Below are 20,960 nucleotides of genomic sequence, written 5' to 3'. Positions count from 1 at the left end.
AATATAAAGCTAAAAGAGAATAAATATGTTTCCTATGATTATAGGTCACTAAGTGCAAGAAACAGGAATTGTCCCGAGATGTGTCTGCCTCTACAATTCTTCCACAATATCTCACATTGCCCATTTCATTGACAATGGATAACCCAAAATGATCTTTTAATTCTTCAATCATGCTACCCACCTCCCTGCTTTGCTCATGCTGGTCTCTGTGTCTGGAATGTTCGTCTCTGTTCTGGCAGCATGTGGTGCATCTTCTTATTCTAGAGAGGCCTGTCCTGGCCACACAATCAATCTTAGTTCTTTTGCCCCAGTATTCTCTATCATAATATCTTGTTGTTTTCTTCATATAACATTCCGCTGTTTGTAGTTTTATAGTTTGTATGTGGTCTGTCTCTCCCATTGGACTAAAAACTCCACGGAGAAGAGCCCACTAACACCCAGTACCTTGCATATAGTCATTCAAATAGTTTCTAAAAAAAAAAAAGTCAATGAAAGCTTGACATCTCTGCTCTCTTTTGTATATTCCTTTAAACCTCAGAACAACGGAAATTATTTAAATGACTCTATTTCCTTCTAAGCATCAAATATTGGAAAGCTTACAGCCTGTTCTTTTAGGGCTGATTAGGGCATGGTAACCAGACAGAAACTCAGTAACTCAGGATAAATCTCAAGTTAGAACTGTGAACATGTTTATTAAAAACTACTGCTGTGATGGTGTGGACATACCTTGATGTTTTTCAAATTCATCGTGCTTACACAATTCAGTGAGGGATACAAACTGTGCATTGACTCTACCTTATGTACTAATGGCTCTTCTTTTTTCCAATACTTTGCACTTAGACAAACATATCTCACATATGTTTTTGAGTGGGTCCACTTAAATTACACCATACAAACTTCCATGGAGAGAGAAACCAAAATAAAGTCTACGGCATTTCTCATTAGGCCCGTTGCCTGATTTTCATTAGGCCTGTTGCCTCTCTCTCATTAGGCCCACTGCCTGGTTTTCACTGCCTAAGCTTCATTAGGCCTGTTGCCTGACTTTTATTAGGTACATTACCTGATTCTTATTAGGCCTGATGCCTGATTTCTTTTGGACCCTCGGCACATGGGGCCAGCACTTATTGTCATGGCTGGTTTATTGGTTGTTGACTGTCTTTCCCTAAATTTGTTATAACCAGAATTCCTAAGTTTCTTATGCCCAATGAGAGGCACAAGTAAAGAGAAATTTTCACAATAAAGGCATGTTTGAAACCTAGGCATCCCCACATCCATTGATAATTAATTAGCCTTTCTAAAAATTTGAAGTTGATGTAAATTTTCAAATCAGCACATGCCACATGAAATACCCTTGCAGCAGAATGAAAAAGAATGCCATTAATTTGAATTCATTTGAATTGGAACAAAAATAATTTAAATTATGTTATTAGGTTAATTAAGTATTTTATTTTCTATTACATTTATTTATTATACATTGGGAAATCAGTGACCTTTGTCACAATGTGTCTTTTGTAATTACAAAACAGAATACAGTTTAGTATCATTAATTTATTCAAATGAAAACTGGATTGATAGTTAAGCCATCTTAATCCAAATTCAATGTATTTATAAATAGAAAATAGTATATTATCCACATAAACTTATATGCTTTTATTGAGACATCACACTACACAGTTCACATATTTAGCAGCCAGAAATAAAATAGTTTTTCATTTCACTGAAGGCAACTCTTAATATATTTTTAGATTGTATTAAGTATAATTCAGTAGCTTTAAACACTAAACACTCCATTCTCTTTGAAATATGAAAGACAATATATAGTTTCTGAAAGCAGCATGCTCCAAATATTAACCAATAAAATGTATATACGTTTTATTAAAAAGTAGTACACATATCATTAAAAATGAATTTATGTAATTAACTTCTAGATGTTACTAATGTTATAACTTACATAAATAATATTGGCAAACTTAAAAATGTTTTGAATTCAAAAGTACATTCTCAAATTGTTTCAAGTTATTGCATATGTAATAACATCAAATAATGATATTCAAAATTTGAAAGTTGTTCACTTGAACATTTGGAAAATATTGTCATTCATTCTTATCAAGGGAACATTAACATTTCTTTGACAATCTCTGAAATTTTACTTTTTGTGAAATTTCATATACTCAAAAAGTAAAATGTTTTTTATTTACTTTAGAAGAATTCAGTGCCATAAATAGAATAAATTATAGATTGTGTTTATCAGTGTGTTTGTAATACAGTGCCATAGTTTTTGATTGAGGATCAAAAATTAGTCCTGAATTCCTTTGAATCATCTTCTATTTTAGTCCAAGAAGCATGGTGAGAAATCATTTCTAATTTCCAAATGTTACTCTCAAACATTTTAGGCAGTCTGCTGACAGAAAGGGAGCATATTATGTATTGGATAGGATGTTGGCCTGGTCATATCTGGAGGCTCTATCCCTGTTCAAAGACCCGTATTTATACACTCACTGCTAAATCTGTCTAGGACTGCAAGAACTTTGATCTTGAAATTGTCACTCTATTAATCACTTGCATTTGAAAAGCTGACGACCAATAACATTCTCTCTTGACAGTAGTGTTTAGAAGAACTGTTCATTAAACATTTGGCCCAGGCATTATGACAGACGCATTGGTTTGAAAGACATATTTTGACGAAATGTTGTGTTGGGGAGATTCATACATCACCAGTGTCCACATGCACTGATTTATTCCTTGTCAAAACATTAGCTTGCCAACACATAGTCACAGGCTTGTCTGGATTAAGTTGTCTTTAAGCACTCTAGAAAAATAAGCACTCCCTTTAAAATTCCTCTGGGAAGAAAATGTTAAAAATGGGGTAATAACCTACTGACATTGACTTCTACACCCACGTTGAACTACATATTGTATACTTCATTGTCATGTTGATTTAAAGAAGACAGTCTTGAAAAATTAGACCCCTTTATTCATTTATATAGAGCCATAAGGGGCCAAACTACACATTCCTTAAAAATGCCTTTACCCTAATAGGCAAGTGTGATTAGCATTACTTACGTTGAGAAAATCTGTCTCTTTTCGAGAATGTATTAGTGCTTCTGTTTTATTTTTTCTATTTCTATAACGCTATAGCAGATAGAAGTTGTTTTGTGAAATTTAGCCATTGACTCTAACATAGTTTGAGATATGAAAAACAATGCTGAAAATAAGTATTAAGAAGAAAAATGCTTCTTGCACTACAATTTAATTCTGATAATAAAGAACTTGTTAATAGCTAGTCTTCATTGTTTCTAGAAAGACTTCCCTTTTACTTCATTCAGTCATTGATTTTAAAATATTGGTCAAGTATCATATTCAGGAAAGTTGTTGGCTGGGCTAGGCAATTGTGTATGCAAGCAAGCTATCAAAATCTAAGGTCAAATCAATTGACTGAAATGCAAACTATCAGAGTTTAGATAATGTGGATTACAAGGCGACCCCATCGACTGTACATGCACCTCCTTAGGTCTAATTGCACTAAAAGGAAAGCTATTCATAGTTCATCTAAGGCAGTGAGTTCATGGATCATCCCAGAAGGGCTTTTCACCTGTTTCTGATTCTTGGGGTTGTTTTCAGGCTTATAGACATAAAGATGTACAATGTTTTAAAAATTAAGGCGAGGAGAAGAAGAAAGCCCAAGATTCATATCCTTGCTTAGACTTCCGGATGTTGGAGATGGATTGTAGTACTAACAAAAGCATTTCTCTTAACCCACTTCAACATACAAATGTGGCATTTCTATCTTAAACTAAGACTATGCCTGTATGGCTTTGAAAGTGGGATGGTTTCATAGTTGTTGCTGCTGGGAAAATTTGAAGTACTGATTGAAGAAGTAATTCTATTATAATTTATATAAGTGTCAAAATGTATTGAATAAACTGGCCATAGAATAAATTACTCTGTCCCTCAACCCTTTCCCCAAAGTCTGAGTTTCTACTTCTTGGAACATATCCCAACCTCTTATCTTTCAGGTTTCAAATCTGCCTGTCAGCCCCTTCCTACATCCTCCTGTGTACTGGTGACTCCGCCTCCCATCAAATCATCTATGGAGCTTTTTTCTCCCTTCTGTATCTTCATCATTATCTCAAACCTTACCACCAGCCAGTATTTCCTATTTACATCACCCAACTAGACTTGTATCCATCAATACATTACTGATGCCTCTGTCCACCACCAGTTTGTATAGGAAAATATGTTCAAATGCTTTGTGCTAAAAGTTTGTAAAACCAAAGAAATATTCTGGAGAAAAAAAGAAATCAAGTAAAACCACAATTCCTCTCTTTTGTTAGTTACCTTAATAAAATCGTTTTTCCCTCTTCTGTAAGATTTAAATAATCCTACCATCAATATATTGCAGTTACTGAAAATCTTTACTCCTTCCATAATTATTTCTTTTTTGTTCTGTAACATCTATTGTTATCTTCTCAGGGAGGGGGCACTTTCTTGGTTAAACCCAATAGTGAGTTTAAAATTCCCCTTTCAACATTTCCTGCTCTCAGGATTATCTCTTTGCTCTTCATTTAAGTTCCATTGCTTATATGTTCTCAACAATCTATTGACAATTTTATATAACTGTATGGATGGCAGTCAGTGTCTGATTCACACTGGCTCTAACTTTCTGAATAATCCTGAAATTTCTTCTTCAGTTTTGATCAGAGCTGTTTGGAAATGTTGACATAAGTTTTTGCACAGGCACATGTGCATAGGCACATTCAACAATAGCCTGAAATTCAACAAATATTTGTTGTCCACTGTGGCAGGCTTTATGATAGATGCTGAGTGAATGCTAAATAATGTATAAGAAGTCGTTTTTGCAGTGAGGGAGCCCATACTTTTCAAGTAAAAGTGTAACAACCCCAGAAGGCACTCTTAAAAATCATAAACATATTATATATGTTTTTGTGTTCAAAAGTAATATTTATTGATAACCATCAGTTCCCTAATAAGGTGAAATTATACCTACTGGGAGAATCCACTATGAAGAAATGTGTTTTCTAAAATGTTGTTTTACATTAAATATAATGTAATGTTGTGAATTTAACTCATAAAATAAATGAGCCAGTGTTATATCCACAGGGCATTTCAGTATATCATCCTCCAACACGTATCTCCTTCAGGCTGTCAAATACTAAGGGATGTTAGTGATCTGAAAATCCTCTTGATTTCCTAAATTCTATAATACGAGATTAACTTCAGAGATCCTGGGCTATGCAGTGTGACAGATAAAACTCAGCTTATGTAAGAAACAGAAGTATGACTGAGAAATTTGAACTTAGAACCTATGAACTGTTTTACAGTGTAATATAGAGTCTTCATGTACTTTACCTGTAATGCTTATTTGATTGTCCCACACTTTTTAATTTCATGTATGAGTCATATCTTTTTATGCCATTTTAACTGACTCAAATTCACCACTTTTGGAACTACTATTGTGCCCATACTGTAAGCCATGTATGGTTTAAACATGGCTCCATAACGACTTGATTCATGATGTTCATGGCATTCTGTGAAAGCTCTTCACTGTAGTTGGCTTAAGTTACAACTTTAATATTGTCTTTTGAGTGTGCTTTTTTGTTTTTTATTAAAAGAAAAAAATGCAAGAAAAATATGTCATTGAGATTGATTGTAATGGCCAGCTGTTACGATCTCAATGGAAGTATTAGAGCCCCTGCCTAAGGTGCATTGAAGAGTGCCAAGCCTCATAGCAACTCAGCTCATCCTAAAAAGCACCATGGCCTGGAGTGAAAGCTGCAATTTAAAAATCTCCCAGAGACCCATTATTTGCAAATCATTGACACAACAAACTGTAACAACCCTGCTCCTCCTTGTCAATGCATGCTTAGGGAGCTTTTTATCCGCAGAACCTTGCATGCTCAATAACTTTTTATACTAAAAATCCTTATGAAATTTCTGAAGAAAATGAGCAACTGAGCATGGGCCAAAATCCACTTTCAACATTAAAAAGGAAAATTACAATTGATTAGACTGATCAGTGGTATTATATATGGAAAAGAATTCTCACAAGTCCAAGGTAAGCTTTCATGTAACTAGATTTTTTAAAAATAAAGCTAACTGGTTATTCAGTTTTCTAGTAATAAGAATCATCTGAAACATCTGTTGTCACTCTCTCCCGTTTCTTCCGCTAAGATCTTAAAAATAAACTAATGGTTTTCCCTCTAAACTTGAGGAAAAGAAAATATCACTCCAGAGTGTCAACCTTTTGCCAAGTTTAACCACAAGAAGAAATTTCGCAGCTGAGATATTAACTTTTCAAACAAAGGATTTATAGTGTAAACATGGAAACAGGTTTAGCTCTTAGTAGTCACTGCAGGGATATTCCTCAAAGAAGGACTTTATTTTGGTTTGACCTGTTAATATTTTAATACATGATACTAGCTATTTACAGAAATGTAATTTGGTTGAATCTTATTTTGTTGCTAGAGTTTATAGTACTTCTAAGTGTGGTGTCATTAGAAAGCCTCTACAAAATGTTGAAAATAAAAGAAATGTATAGGATGATAAAGCAGAAGTATCATTAATAGAGGATAGAAAATTAGAAGCATAGACAGAAAAATGAATAGTGTTTTAGATTGCTAGGGAATGAGGACACTGGAATAGAGAAATCCCAAGATGTGTAACCAAAAGGCAAACTACCAAAAACAAACAACAACAACAAAAAAAAAAAATCCAAGACTATTGCAAGAAAAAGATATTGATTTGGATACTGCAAATGCTTCTTCTCATACATACTATATGGGACGTATTCTTATCCATACACAGAGAGAGGTCCCCAATAATTCTGCTAGGTTTGAGTTATAATCACCATATTAACAGTTAGGAACTGAAACTCTCAAACTATGAAAAAAGCGATTTTCTCAGTTGTAACTATCACCAAGTACCCAATTTATTCCATATCAAGCCTCCCGACTAGTTCTTTTTTTAGAATAAACTATTTCAATGTTTAACACTAACTTGTGTTAGTCCAATAGTTATAGCATCAAAATGTCATTTCATCATTTCTACTATCTTTATCTTGTTAATATGTCTTGCTTTTTCAAAGACTTTCATACCTATTATCTCCTTTCAGCAGCTAAACAAATAACACAGACGATAAGGTAGGAATTACAGTCTCCATTTTACAGAGAAATCCTAGTCTTAGGTGAGCTGGATCATTCATTAAACACTGCACATAGACTCCAGTTTTTTAGGTCTGGGCTCTTTGTATTGAGAGATAAAAAGATACACAGATTACACAGCTATAACTATAGATAATATAGTCAATATAGTGATTCTCACTGGAGACTATTTTGCCCCCAAGAGGACATTTGGTGGTGTCTGGAGAAAGTTTTTTGTTTATCTTTCCTGGAGTGAGATAGAGTGCTATGCCATCTAGATGGTAGAGGCCAGGGATTCTGCTAAACATCCCACAGTGCACAGCATAGCCTCTTCTAACAAAGAACTGTCGGACTCAAAATTTCAATAATGCCAAGGTTAAGAAATCTTGCTATAGATGAAATGGACATAGTTAATACAGCCACAGATGATATAGATGTAGATATATAGACATAGATTTAGACCTAAGTAACATATACCTCTACCTAGATCTACCTCTCAGTATTGTTCTGGTTCCTCTGAACAGGTGGAATCAACCTTACTATGTTTACCTATTTTACTGGTATTTTAGAAGAACCAGGTTTTCTCCTTATTCTTTCCATTTTATTAATTTCTGCTCACATCCTTATCATCTTCCATTTTTTCTTATGTGCATTCTGTTTTCTTTTACTGTCCCAAGGGAACACAAAAATATTTTGGTTGACTTTTAATAAATGCATTTGAGATAAAAATGCATTTATAAAAATGTATTTATAAATTTTCCTCTCATTTGAAAGCATCCCACATATTTTGATACATTGTTCTTTTGCTTTCCTTGCCAAATAAGATATATTTTCAGTTTCTCTATTAAAATAATGAATTATATAAGAATGCATTTTTAATTTTCCAAATATACCACGGAAATAAACCAATTTTTATTATTAATTTCTTGTTTAATTGCATTACAGTTATAGTATAGTATCTGATGATAACAATTCCTTTGAAAGTTATTTTGTTAGTGGCTATATTTTAAATTATTTTTTTCTAAATATTACATATGAAAATGATCCTTGAATGCAGGGTTATATATATGTATATATATATGTGTGGGTGTGTGTGCGTCTGTGTGTGTGTGTCTGTATGTGTATTAGGTGAAGTTTGTTAATTTGTTGTTCAAATTTCTTATATTTTTATTTACACATTTTAGTTGATCTACTGTTTCTAACATTGTATGTTAAAAACTGCAATCCAGATTGTGGATTTGCTGATTTCTCTTTGCAATTGTCTCCTTTTTTGTTTTATATAATTCAGATAATATAATTAGGGTATATAATGGTTTTTATATATTCCTACAGGGGTGGTTCCTTTAATTATTATGCAGGATTCCTCTATTATAATTTGAATGCGGCCCCTCCAAAATTCACATGTTGCCAATGTGATAGCATTAAGAGGTAGATTATTGAAGTGGTAATTATGCCATGAGCACTTGTCCCTTGTGAATAGGACTAGGCCCGTAGACAAGAGGCTTCCGCTATCTTGCTCTTTGGCTCTTCTGGCATGTAAGAACATGGTGTTCTGCACTTCTGTAGGATGCAGCCTCACCAGACAACTCAACCTGCCGGCACCTGAATCTTGGACTTCCCAGATTCTAGAACTGAGAAAAAATATATTTCTGTTCTTTATAAGTTACCTAGTCTTGAGTATTTTGTTATAGCAGCACAAAATATACTAAGACAACTTCTTATTGCTTTAAATAATACTCTGCTTGTTAAGGCAACTAATACTTTGCATTGCTAGGGCAGTCTTCTCTCAGTGTTTACAAAGTATTGTTATTTTCATTCCTTTATTTTTGCTTTTTTGGTGGGGTTTTGCTTTTAGATATGATTGAGAATATAGCATATAGCTAGATCCTCTTTTTTATAACCAGTCAGATAATTGTAGTTTTTAAATATAAGTTTCATTTATTTGCATTATTTTTAGTTAGGTAATTGGATTTTTTAATAGTTACAGTTAGCCCTTAAACAATACGGATTTGAACTACGTGGGTCCACTTATACAAGGATTTTTCCAAACAAATGCAGATTTGAGGCATCTGAAACCTTGCGTATTCAGAGGGCCAACTTTTCACATACCCAAATTCTCCATGACCAACTGCAGGACTTGAACACGTGGACTCTGGCATATGCAAAGGTTCTGAAACCAATTTCCAGAGTATAACAAGAAACAACCATATTTTGTGCTTCGATTCACTAGCCTTTTTATTCCTCTTCATTTTCTTCCTCTTTTTCCTCTCCCTTCTCCTCTTGTTCTTCTTCCCTGCTTCCTCCGCCTGTTTCTCTCCTTTTCTGTCTTCTACTAGGGTTGATAAGGTTTTCATTACTCCTCCTCCGTTTCCTTCTGCTAGTTTGGACACATTGTATTTCTGGTCTTTTAGTGAGTAATCTAAATTGTTCACATAGTAAACATTTGTTAAAGAATCTAAAATTCACATTACTGCACATGTACTCACTGGACCAGCAGGTGGCTTGGCTTAAATCCTGCCTGTATTCATGTTTTCCTTTTTCCCTCCAGCTGTAAGTTCCCTAGGATCCCATACAGCTGTAGTGTGGGCCACATTCTAATCCACAGCATCAAGCTTCAGTTCTGGTCCCCAATTAGGCATGTTGCTCTATTGGTTCCCAATATTTCATACATGCCAAATTCCCAGCTCCCCTATATAATTCTAGACTTGAAAATAAGGAGACATGTGGCTTTAGCTTTGCTTTCTGTGTTTTATTTCTACTTTGTTTAGCATTTAGGGGAGTTGTGTCACAGCATAAATTCCTTGAGCCATCTTGCCCAATGTCTCTATGTTTACTTCGTTTGTCTCATATGTACAACATGAAGAGAGACTAAGGTTGAGGCTGAGACACATAATAAAATAACTCTTCAGGAATCACTTGGATTTCTAATGGTAGCCAAGAAAAGAATAGGAATGCTCAAGGAGCTGTGCCATGGTTGTAGAATGATGAGCAATTGCCTCTGGCAATGAAAAAGAAGAAATAATGGGGCATGCAGTAACTGTCTACTGAGTGGAGAAGTAAATAAACAGATTATTTAGAAGCAAGGAGAGAAAGTAGTAGTGGACAGCAACAAATAATTTTCTTTCTAAGTAATTTTACATGTCACACTATTACTGTGGTATATCCACTTTGAGAAAATAGACTGGAAGTGCCTGTGAATTATTTTGATATGTTTCATTTTATTTGTTATAGACTACTTTTAAATTTAATATAACTATAAAACAAATGTGAACTGCTTTTGGTTTACAAAAAAAAAATGAGCACATATGCAAATTTGAAGAAATATGATTTTCTTTCAAATTTGTCCAAAGAAAGTGAGGTGAGAATCAGGAGGAGGGAGGCTTGACAAAATTTCCAGATGAAGAGTCTGGATCTTATCAATTTCACAGCCCAGGAAAGTTCTTCACATTTAGGAGTTATATTTTATTATTGAGTTGAAACAAATAGTGAGAAGGTAGATCATATTACAGAATATAAGAATTTTAAAACATTCCCCCATGCTTAAGACGACATTTTCCTCCCTAAAATTATAAGATGAATTTCAAGCTCACAAAAGATGGCAAACTGATTGTCTAAGAGAAATTTGCCCTCTATTTGTGGAACAGGTTTAATGTGACCAGCTCCTACCTCTACTTCACACAGAAACATTTTTCAGTGTTGGATTCTAGCACATTCAGAGGATATGGTGAGCTCAAACAAAACACGATTAATTATCAGAAACTACCACCCATCTATAGCAGGATGTGTTCAGCATGACAATAGCACAGCTGGCGTAGCAGGGGTCAATGAAATTTTTCTGTAAAAGGCCAGAGAAGTAAATAATTTGGGCTTTGTGGGCCACATGGGCTCTGTTGCAACTACTCAACTCTGTCATTGAGGCATGAAAGCTGCTGTAGACAATACATAAATAAATAGGCAGAGCTGTATTCCAACAAAACTTTATTTATAAAATTGGGTTGTGGGCTAGATTTACTGCATTGTCTGTTCTTTGCTGACCCTTGTCTTAGAGCTCTTGTGGACCACAAAATAAGGCATTGTGTGTCTTTAAGTAGACAAATTTATCATTACATCATTCTATTAATTATGTGGCTGCACCTATCAGAAGTTATAACTCTGGTAAGTGGTAAAACAGAGATATGAGAAACCCGTTTTCCTGACGTCCAGTACAAATACCAGTACACAACCAAATCATGATATCCAATTGTTACCAATTTGAGAAAGATCCAGAAAGTATTATTTTTTAAGCCATCCATATTACCTTGTGACCTTTAAAATACGTATTATCTTCACCACTCTCTGTTTAAAATTTCCCTTTTATCAAGATTTATAGAACCTGAAGTAATGTGAAAAACTGGCAATTTTCTAGTACATGTAACTGAGGGTGGAACTTATAGAGATCATTTAGATCCAAAGGTGACTGTATTGTCCTTAAATTTCATTGCTTTCCTATGTGCATACTCCCAAATGCACAGAATAATTAGCAACTTCATTTTGTGCTTACTACGTTATGTATTTTGTACTTAGGAAACTAAAGGAATTCATTGAATTGTTCAAAGAATTTAAGTCTACTAAACCACAGTAAAGTGTTAAAGAATTACATCGATTCATCTCTAAATATTATAATAAATATAACACCTCAAATTGCTATATTCAAATATTTGACCTGAAGGAATAGGAAAATATTAAAAATTCCAGGTTAACTACCTGAGCATCAAAGTCTCAGCAAAGTTAAGTATATCCAGCAGAAAACCGCAGCTTTTTGCCAGGTGACACACCTCTTATTATGACATTCTGTCATAATTCTCCCCGAAGTCCCAACTCCAAAGAAATAATACATTTTCTAAAAGTCCAAAATATTACAAAATATAAAATGTGATTAAAATGACATATACTATGTTGTGAAACAAAATTTTATTTTTTCTGTGATATTTGTTATTATGCAATTCTTAAAAAGACAAGAGATCTGTGGTCTGATATCATGTCTTATTAGGCAAATAGGAGTGAAAAGTCCTTATATAGTGCCCATCCCTTCCAGCATGAGCCTCTGCTACAAAAACATGTGAGGACTGTGCAAAAAAAAAAAATCAATAAAGGTAAATTAGAGAAAAAAAATTAGAAACAGAAGTAACGGCAAAAATTTCCTTTTAATAGGATCTACTTAGAAAAATGTAACAGTGGCTCCTTTTTTTTAATACGACCAGGTTGACTGACAATACCACCCCATATGATTGGCTTTCTACCTCACATAATCTTACATAGATTTTGTTTTTTTGTGTTAATTCTACTTTAAAAAGAAATAAGAACATAAATTCAATTGTATAGGTAATTCAGGTTAAAACATGTTTTTATCAAAGTTATACAAGCAAGACCATTTAAAAGTTACCTGGGTTCCCTAGATGATTGGCATAATGCCTTTGAGAGATGCCATTCTACATAAATAGAACTTGAGCTATTCATTTTCACAGACATCCATAGGTATCATATAAAGCATATGAAGTAAAGCATTCACTGGCAAAATATGCTGCAAAATAAGCTGATTATATGGATGGTTAATAACCACTCAAATTTCCTAATATCAGTAGTCCAATGTTCCAGGTAATTTAGTTTGGTATAGCTAAGAGAGTTTATCTGTTTCCCTTTGCATGTAACTGATAGGGAATGTGGCTTGCTGTGTTATATAGTTTTTGTTAAAATTATTTTATTGGTTATCAGGTCAACAGATAAGATGCAACATAATTATTTATAAGAAAATAATGTGTGTATAATATGGTAAAATCACCAACTTTGAGAACCTCACACATTATGGTTTATCTTTATAAATAGACACACATATATGTAAGCATTACTTTATAGATGCAGATACAACTATGCTGTACAAATATAATATCAGAAACCATAAATGGTCCTTCATAATCTTTTCTCCCCTTTTTAAATATTAAGAATTTTCATCAGGACTCATTGGTACCTTGAATAAAGGCTTCATTTCTGAAAGCACAGGTAGGTGTTGCCATGAAACTGTGTTCTAGCCCATTGATAAGAAGAGCTCTTCTATAGCAACCTCTTTTTTTAAAAAAAGAAAAGTATGTATCTTTGTTGATTGCCTTTCTCGATTGTCCCTTATTTTCTGCCAGCTGGATGGTAGATGTGATTTTAGGAGTTGCATCAGCCAGCCATCTTATCTTGACTTAACATTATGAATGGAGGCCACATGACAGAGAACAGTGGCAAATGCTCATGGCAAATGCACATGAGAGCAATGCAAAAACCACAGCAGCCTTGAACTAATTATTAACTCAAGAGCTTCATGTGAAACTGAAACAAAATTCTGTTCTCTTTAAGTCATTTTCAGGTCCCACTTATAAATATATACATACACACATACATACATAATTGGAAACATAATCTAATGTGTTATAATCACTATAGATTAAATATGAGTGCATTCTTACTTTCTGAATAATGTAATCACTGTCAATAAGGTAATTAATGTTAATAGTAGATGTGTTGTCAGGGCTCCTGAAGATTAGATTAACCTCATTGCCATCTGAGAGGGAAGGTGCTGGTTAATACATTTTAATTCCCTAGAGGCTCAGTGTCCTCTCTTAATTTGGAGTCTCTGCCAATTCATTGTCTTTCCTTTGAATCCACCCTCCCCTCTTCCTCTGGTTACCTTCTTTCATCATCTTTCTTCTGGTCTTTGCTTTGAGATTGCTTCTTCTTCTAGCCCACCCTAAATTCAAATCAAAATTGCTTGTTAATTTGGTCCTCTGGCAGCATGAATTTCCTTTGACATAGCAGATGCTGTAATATAGCAAAATTGCTTATCAATGTTCATCAGAGAAAACTTCCTAAAGGCAAGAACTGTGTCAGACACATACCACAGTCTTGATAAATATTGTGGGATAAACTAATGGATGCCTTAACTTAGTCCTCTTTCTTATTTTCACTTCTGTCGTCACATCAGAAAATATTTGGATTTTTTAAAAATAGGATAGAATTTAAATGTTGCTTTTATAGTCTTATCTACTTCATAGACTATCATTCCAAAGCCATTTTAACTTCCCTATCTTATTCAGCCTGAAGTGCATCTCTTTTCTCAACTTCCCAAATAACAACAATATTATTTTCGAATTAATTTTACTAATGAATACATTCTTCTTTCCTTTGCTAAAAAATAGAGAGAGATGGAAAATTAAAGGACAAATGCAAATATCTAACCATAGGCCAATATGTTGAATTGTGTAAATGAGGATCTCTTCTGATTCTTAGCATACTGGCAGGTCAAATGCTAAGTTACAGCAGTGTGACAATGCACACTCAAGGAAATATAGAAAATACATCATCCTCATTATTGGAAAGAAGAAAGAAAATTTCTCAAGAAACATTTCTGTTCCTGAATCCCGAGAGAAGTTTTCAACATGATATAATCTATAGAGGGCATTGTGCAATGCAGTGGGCAATATCATTTAGTATGATATGCAGAAATTACATTTATACAGCCAATTCTTATAGCTGCATTTCATAAAAGTGAAAGGTTTAACGATGAAGTGAAGCTCAGTGAAGGTGACTGGGTGATGGTGTCTAATTTGATCAAAAAAAGAACATTTGATTTTCCAAAGAAATAGAGGGGTGGCAGGCACCTTGGAGAACTCTCCCTTGAGCTCGTCTTTGAAGAACTGTTACTAAGAGCCAAACAGCAATTAATTCAAGGTTTTCCTGTAGGACAAAAGGACTGAAGTCGTTTTGTTCTTAACAGGTTTTTAAGAATAAATTTCAAAGCTTTGAAAAGCCATGTGAGTGCTATCATTTTTTCAAAGAGAATTAAGGATTCTCTATATTATTCTCCACAAAATGGAGAAACTACCACCCCTTCAAGAATGTATCTACAGGAAAGACAAACAAAAAACTACTTTTTTTGTTTTGTTTCACATCAGAAGCCTTTGAACACAGTTCTTGAATAAAACCTGTGTAAAGGCTTTGAATTTTTACAACATGGCAACTCAGAGAGGGATATGGCTTGGAAAAGCACCCAGACCAGGTGATGCCAAGCTTCTACCAAGGCCACAGAAAGATCCAGCTATAATCCTAAGAAACATTTATAAGAATGTGGTTTCACAAGAGTCAGAAGGAAAAATGGGAAAATGCATCTCTAATTGAATCGCTGTATTACAGAGCTCTGCGGCATATTTGATCCTAAACATATAACTATTGGAGAATGTCTGGCAGAAGTAACTGCTGTTTTGCCACAGTGCTTTTTCCTAGCTAAAAGGTGGCTTCTAGGCGACATAGTTCGTAAGACTACACCTATCTAGTTCACAATGAGATATTGGTGTCTTCAACACATAAGGACACATTTGTCTCCTTATTTACTCTGGCAGACAAATGGTTACTGAGGGTCTACTCAGTATGGGCATCCTTAGCGGACAGGATACTAGCAAATTCAGTCTGTTTTCATGAGTGGAAGAGCTTTCGTCATTCCACTACAAGGATAAATAACTCCAAACCTGCGTGCCACAAATGTTTCTGTGCTCAACCAAAACTATTTGCCCTTTAAAATACGCAAAGATTTTCTGCCATTTTGTGACCATATGAGCTGCATTTTAGAAGTAAATCAACATGCTGTAGTTTCCAAAGTATGCTTTAGTACTTCAGGGATTTTATACAATATACTTAATATTTCAGCAGTGATAGGAAAGTAAATATTAATCTCCCTAGTCAATTAATCTAAACAGAATTGTCACCCTAAAGTAGAAGAGTTTTTATACAGCTGTGTTACCCTGTGTCAAAAGGAATGGCATAAACAAAATCTGCGATTAAGGATTTGGCACTGTGTTAAGCATCTCAGAAATAGCACCTTTCTGACCTTTTAATTTTTTTTTTTTTTTTTTGCCAGATCCAAATTATTTTGCATTTGGTACAAGTAGAAAGGAATTGAGGCACAGAACAATGTATGCAAACATAGTATCTCCTGTCCAACACAAAGCCAGTGGGTAATGTGTCTGAAAAACTCAGTAACTGCTTCTCTTTATTAGCTTATGGCTAGCCTGGAATAGGTATTAGCACTTATACTTCTTCCCTGAGTGTAACTGGAAGATTGTGCTCAAAAACCTAAGCAATCTGGGAACAGTGGGAAGCAGAAGCATAGGTGGGGAGCCCTGGGAAATGCGTGCAAGACCTAAGAACTTTAAGAGAAGGTAAGTAGGTAGTAGAACATATTTATCAATTATTAAAGCATATTTTAACACTGACGTTCAAAGCTTTCATGATACAATGATGAATTTAACCAGTTACACTAGTTTCCTATTGCTATTATAACTACTGATCATAAACATAGTGGCTGAAAGCAACACAAATATATTATATTTGTATTATATTTCAGCTTCAGGGATCGGAAGTCCAACTCCACTCTCACCGGCCTAAATAAAATCAAAGGAGGAGAAGGGCTACATTCTCTCTTGGGGCTCTAGGGGAGAATGAATCTGCTTATCTTTTTCCAGATTCTAGATGGCACCGGCATGCCTTCTTGGGGCCACATTTCTTCAACTCCAAAGCCAGCAACATGTGGTCAAGGTCTTTTCGTGCTGCCATTTATCTGGTTCCTTTTCTTCTGCCTCCTTTTTCCACTTATGAGAACCAATGTGATTACATTAGGCCCACCTGTATAATCCAATATCATCTTCTCATCTCAAAGCCAGCTAAATAGCAACCTTAAATTTCATATGCAACCTTAATTTTTCTTCGCCTAACCTAATATATTCAGATTCCAGGGACTAGGATGTGGAACATCTTTGTAAGGGAGGAGAATCGTTTTGCCGCTTACTGCACATATTATATGTGTTAAACGTATATTCTTGTTAAATCTCTTTACTCAGTAAAACCTTTGATGGATTCACTCATTTCAACAGAATGTCATCTTACCTCTTGCATTGCACACCTGTCCCTCCCTATACTTTCAACCCCATTAAGTCCAATCCCAGTAACAGAAATCACTTACTTTTACAAACAAATGTTGAAATATGATGGCTTTGTCTTTTTAATGTGTGGGGAAGACTGCCATCTCTACCCTCAGAGGAAGCCTAAATATTACCTATTCTGTTACCATTTTTCTGTGTCCCATTTTATTCTCCTCTGGATCCATAGTGTAGTTTACTCACATCAACATCCTGTACATCACTCCATATATGACTATCTCCTCCCTTAGGTAAGAGGATACCAGAGGACAGAAATTGTCTAAACTTCATCTTTGCCTTTAGTAGGAGTCTTCACTTCAATAATGTTATTAGTAGAAAGATTTGTTCTGTGAAAAGGGACCCAATCTATGTTTCTTATATTTGGACCAGACCGATACTGCAGAATATTATTCATCCCTGAGCCATCCTTCAAATGCATTTTATACATTTTACCACCATAAGAAGCCAAACTGTATAATTGTCTCATCTCAGTGTCTTTCTTTCTACATTGCAGTAGAGACTCAACAGAGTTCATTGCCGAATAAGATAATAAAAGACCATGAATTTCACAGATAGGCCAGAGATAGCAGAGGGCTAGGGGAACCAAAGCTTGGCCAGGAAAATGGACAGAAGAATGAAAAAAGAACATAAGTAAAAAGCCACTCCAGAAATTACAGAGCACTAGTTAGAAGAAGGAAGTATACTTATTCATACATCCTGCTTTATGGGAGACAGGGGGTAATTCTGACTTAAACCAGGATGAAGAAAGTGAGATGACTATTTCATCTGTTTTCCAGATGGACATGTTAATATTAACATCTTACTCAGGAAATTCTACTGCTTTCTTATAAAAGAGATCTTTAGCTTTTTAAAGACCTTGCCATAGCCTCTGAGGTGTGTTTAAAGAAAGAAGTAGGAGCAGAAGGGATAAAACCTTAATGTTTACATTAATGTGTTCAGCAAATATTTATATTTGTTGCAAAAACATTAAATGACCAGATGTATAATTGAAAATTAAAAAAAGAAAAAAGAAAAATGGAACCTATTTCAAAAATGATTATGAATTTTGAGACACATTAAAACAAGCAGAAGGCCCTTCTATGTACAGGGTCTGTGCAACTGCACAGGTTCTATGGCTGGGAAGCCAAGCTTGCATTGATCTTTGATATTTAATTAAAACTTCCTAGAATAATGAAATAATTACTGAAATTCAGGAATATTGCCTTAGATCTTTCATCATACTTAAGGACTGAAGTAAAAGCATAATATCTATCAAATACTCATAGTTTTTTTTTCATATTGAAGTAAACTTAATGTGTATCTCATCCAATACCACTTGACTATAGAAGACATAGATTTTGGAGCCCAAATTAGTGAGCTAAAATCTCATTTCTGATCATTTAGTAGCTATGTGACTTTGAGAAATTCACCTAGTCTCTGTTCTATACAAATGTAACACAGATTAAGCATCCCCTAACCTGATAATTCAAAATCCGAAATGCTCCAAAATCTGAAACTTCTTAAGCCTCAACATTATGCCACAAGTGGGACATTCTCCCCAGAGGTCACAGTAAAAACTTAGGCTCCCAAGACGCAGTTTATTCGGCATCCCCAAAGGAAAAAAGGCCCCTCCAGCACCCTCAGGTGTGATATATCTTTTCTGAACACACCCAGATTCCCTCATACAAGCATGATCACAAGAAGCAATAAAACAGCATGTGTGAAGGCTGGACACACGAAGGGCAGGTTCTCCATGATGTCCCACCAAGGGCCAAGACCTTCATGCATTTTTTTTTTACTTATTCTCTGCTCTGTAGTGTAAAGATATTGTTGCAAATGTCAAGAGGCCTGCAGATAACCCTATGGGTAACAGTGATAAGAATAGAAAGCATATGTCTATCTATAACAAGAAAATCAAGCTGTTGGTGAAACTGGACAATGGTATAAATGTCAAGCATCTCAAAGAAGAGTCTGGTGTCAGAACAACCACCATATATGACCTGAAGAAACAGAAAGATAGACTGTTGAAGTTCTATGCTGAAAGTGATGAACAGATGTTAATTTAAAAAAAAATAGCAAAACCCTGCATAAAGCTAAAAATGAAGATCTCAATTGTGTATTGAAAGAGGGGATCCATCAGCATCACAGTGAACACATGCCATTTAATGGAATGCTGATTATGAAACAAGCAAAGATCTATCATGATAAACTGAAAATTGAAGGGGACTGTGAATATTCAACAGGTTGGCTGCAGAAATTTAAGAAAAAATACAGCATTAAATTTTTAAAGATTTTTGGTGACAAAGAATCTGTTGATCATGACGCAGCAAAGAAATTCATTGACAAGTTTGCCAAAGTCATCCTGGATGAAAATCTGATGCCACAACAAATCTATAATGCTGATAAAACATCACTTTTCACATAACTGCTGATGAAAAACACTGACTACAGCTGGTCAGACAGTCCCAACAGCAATTGAGAATGCCAAGGATAGAATAACTATACTGGGCTGTGCTAATGCCACAGACACATATAAGTGTAAACTTGCAAAGATTGGTGAAAGCTTACATGCTTGCTGTTTTCAGAGTGCATTTCTGACCAACCCATTATTATGCTTACAAAAAGGTATGGATCACCAGGGACATCTTTTTCAATTAGTTTCACATTTTATATCAGTTTTTTGTATTCACTGCAGGGAAACTGGGGTAGATGAAGACTGCATGCTTTTGTTATTCCTTGACAACTGTTGTACTCATCCTTCAGCTGAAATAATCATCAAAAATAATATTTATGCCATGTACTTTCCCTCAAATATGACCTCATTAATTAAGCCATATAACTAGGGTAGTTTTAGATCTATGAATAACTATAAAAGCACTTTCTTGAACCATATACTAGCATGGGATGTGGATGGTTATCAAAAGGAGTTTAGCATGAAGGACGCCATATGTGCTGTTGGCAGTGCTCCAAGTACTGTGTTCCAAACACAGTGGCTGGCACAACCACTGGCACAACCCATGGCCTATGACTGTGTTCAGTGATAAGGATGAACAAGGCAGCGACTTTGAAGGATTCCACATGTCAAGTGAGAGAAAGATGACGTCTGAACTCCTTACACGTGCAAAAAATATGCCGCCAGAGTTTTTAACATCAATAATGAAGCTCCAGTTGTTCATTCCTTGATTGATGGTAAAATAGTTGAAAAGCTTTCGAATCAAGGTGATCCTAATCATAGTGATCATGATGATGATGCAGTTAACACTGCAGAAAAAGTGCCTATAGACAACATGGTAAAAATGTGTGGTGGGCTAATTGAAGGACTACAGCAGTATGCATTCATAACAGAACAAGAAATCATGTCAGTTTACAAAATCAAAGACACATTTCTGAAACAAAAACTTGTGGTTAATGAGGCAGATGACTCTGGAGGAAACATTTTTAAAAACCATCCAGCAGAATGCTTCCTCATCCCTAAAGGACTCACTCCATGGTGTCTCAACTGCTTCTGATGTTTCTTCTCACCTAAAAAAAATTATGGTATACAGTAATATTTTAATCAAATCACAGCATTGTAGGTAGATACTGAAAGCTGGCTGTTGTTTGTTATTGCTGTTGATTAACAGCTGGTATAGGTACTCTGGTGAAGTCACTGGGATGCTTAGTTACCTGAACACATTATTTTTTTCACTGAATCAACAGCACGTCATATTTTTACTGTTAAGTCCTTGTGTGTGAGTAAGTGTAAGAAAATCATTGCTTATTGGTAGCATATAAATTCAAAGTTAGGAATGAAGATTATGCCAAACAACCA

The 20,960-nt window shown here is 34.9% G+C and overlaps 1 long non-coding RNA gene across 2 annotated transcripts in view; it reads right to left on the bottom strand.

The window, feature by feature from the left end:
• Window positions 1-20,960, bottom strand: part of LOC129398632 (uncharacterized) — a 223,541-nt gene that overhangs the window by 124,958 nt on the left and 77,623 nt on the right. The gene's annotated exons all lie outside the window — the stretch shown is intronic.

Source organism: Pan paniscus, chromosome 1, assembly GCF_029289425.2.
Source record: "Pan paniscus chromosome 1, NHGRI_mPanPan1-v2.0_pri, whole genome shotgun sequence".
Classification (NCBI taxonomy): Eukaryota; Metazoa; Chordata; class Mammalia; order Primates; family Hominidae; genus Pan; species Pan paniscus.
The sequence above is the reverse complement of the archived record's forward strand: the minus strand, read 5'-3'. Positions and strand labels throughout refer to the sequence as shown.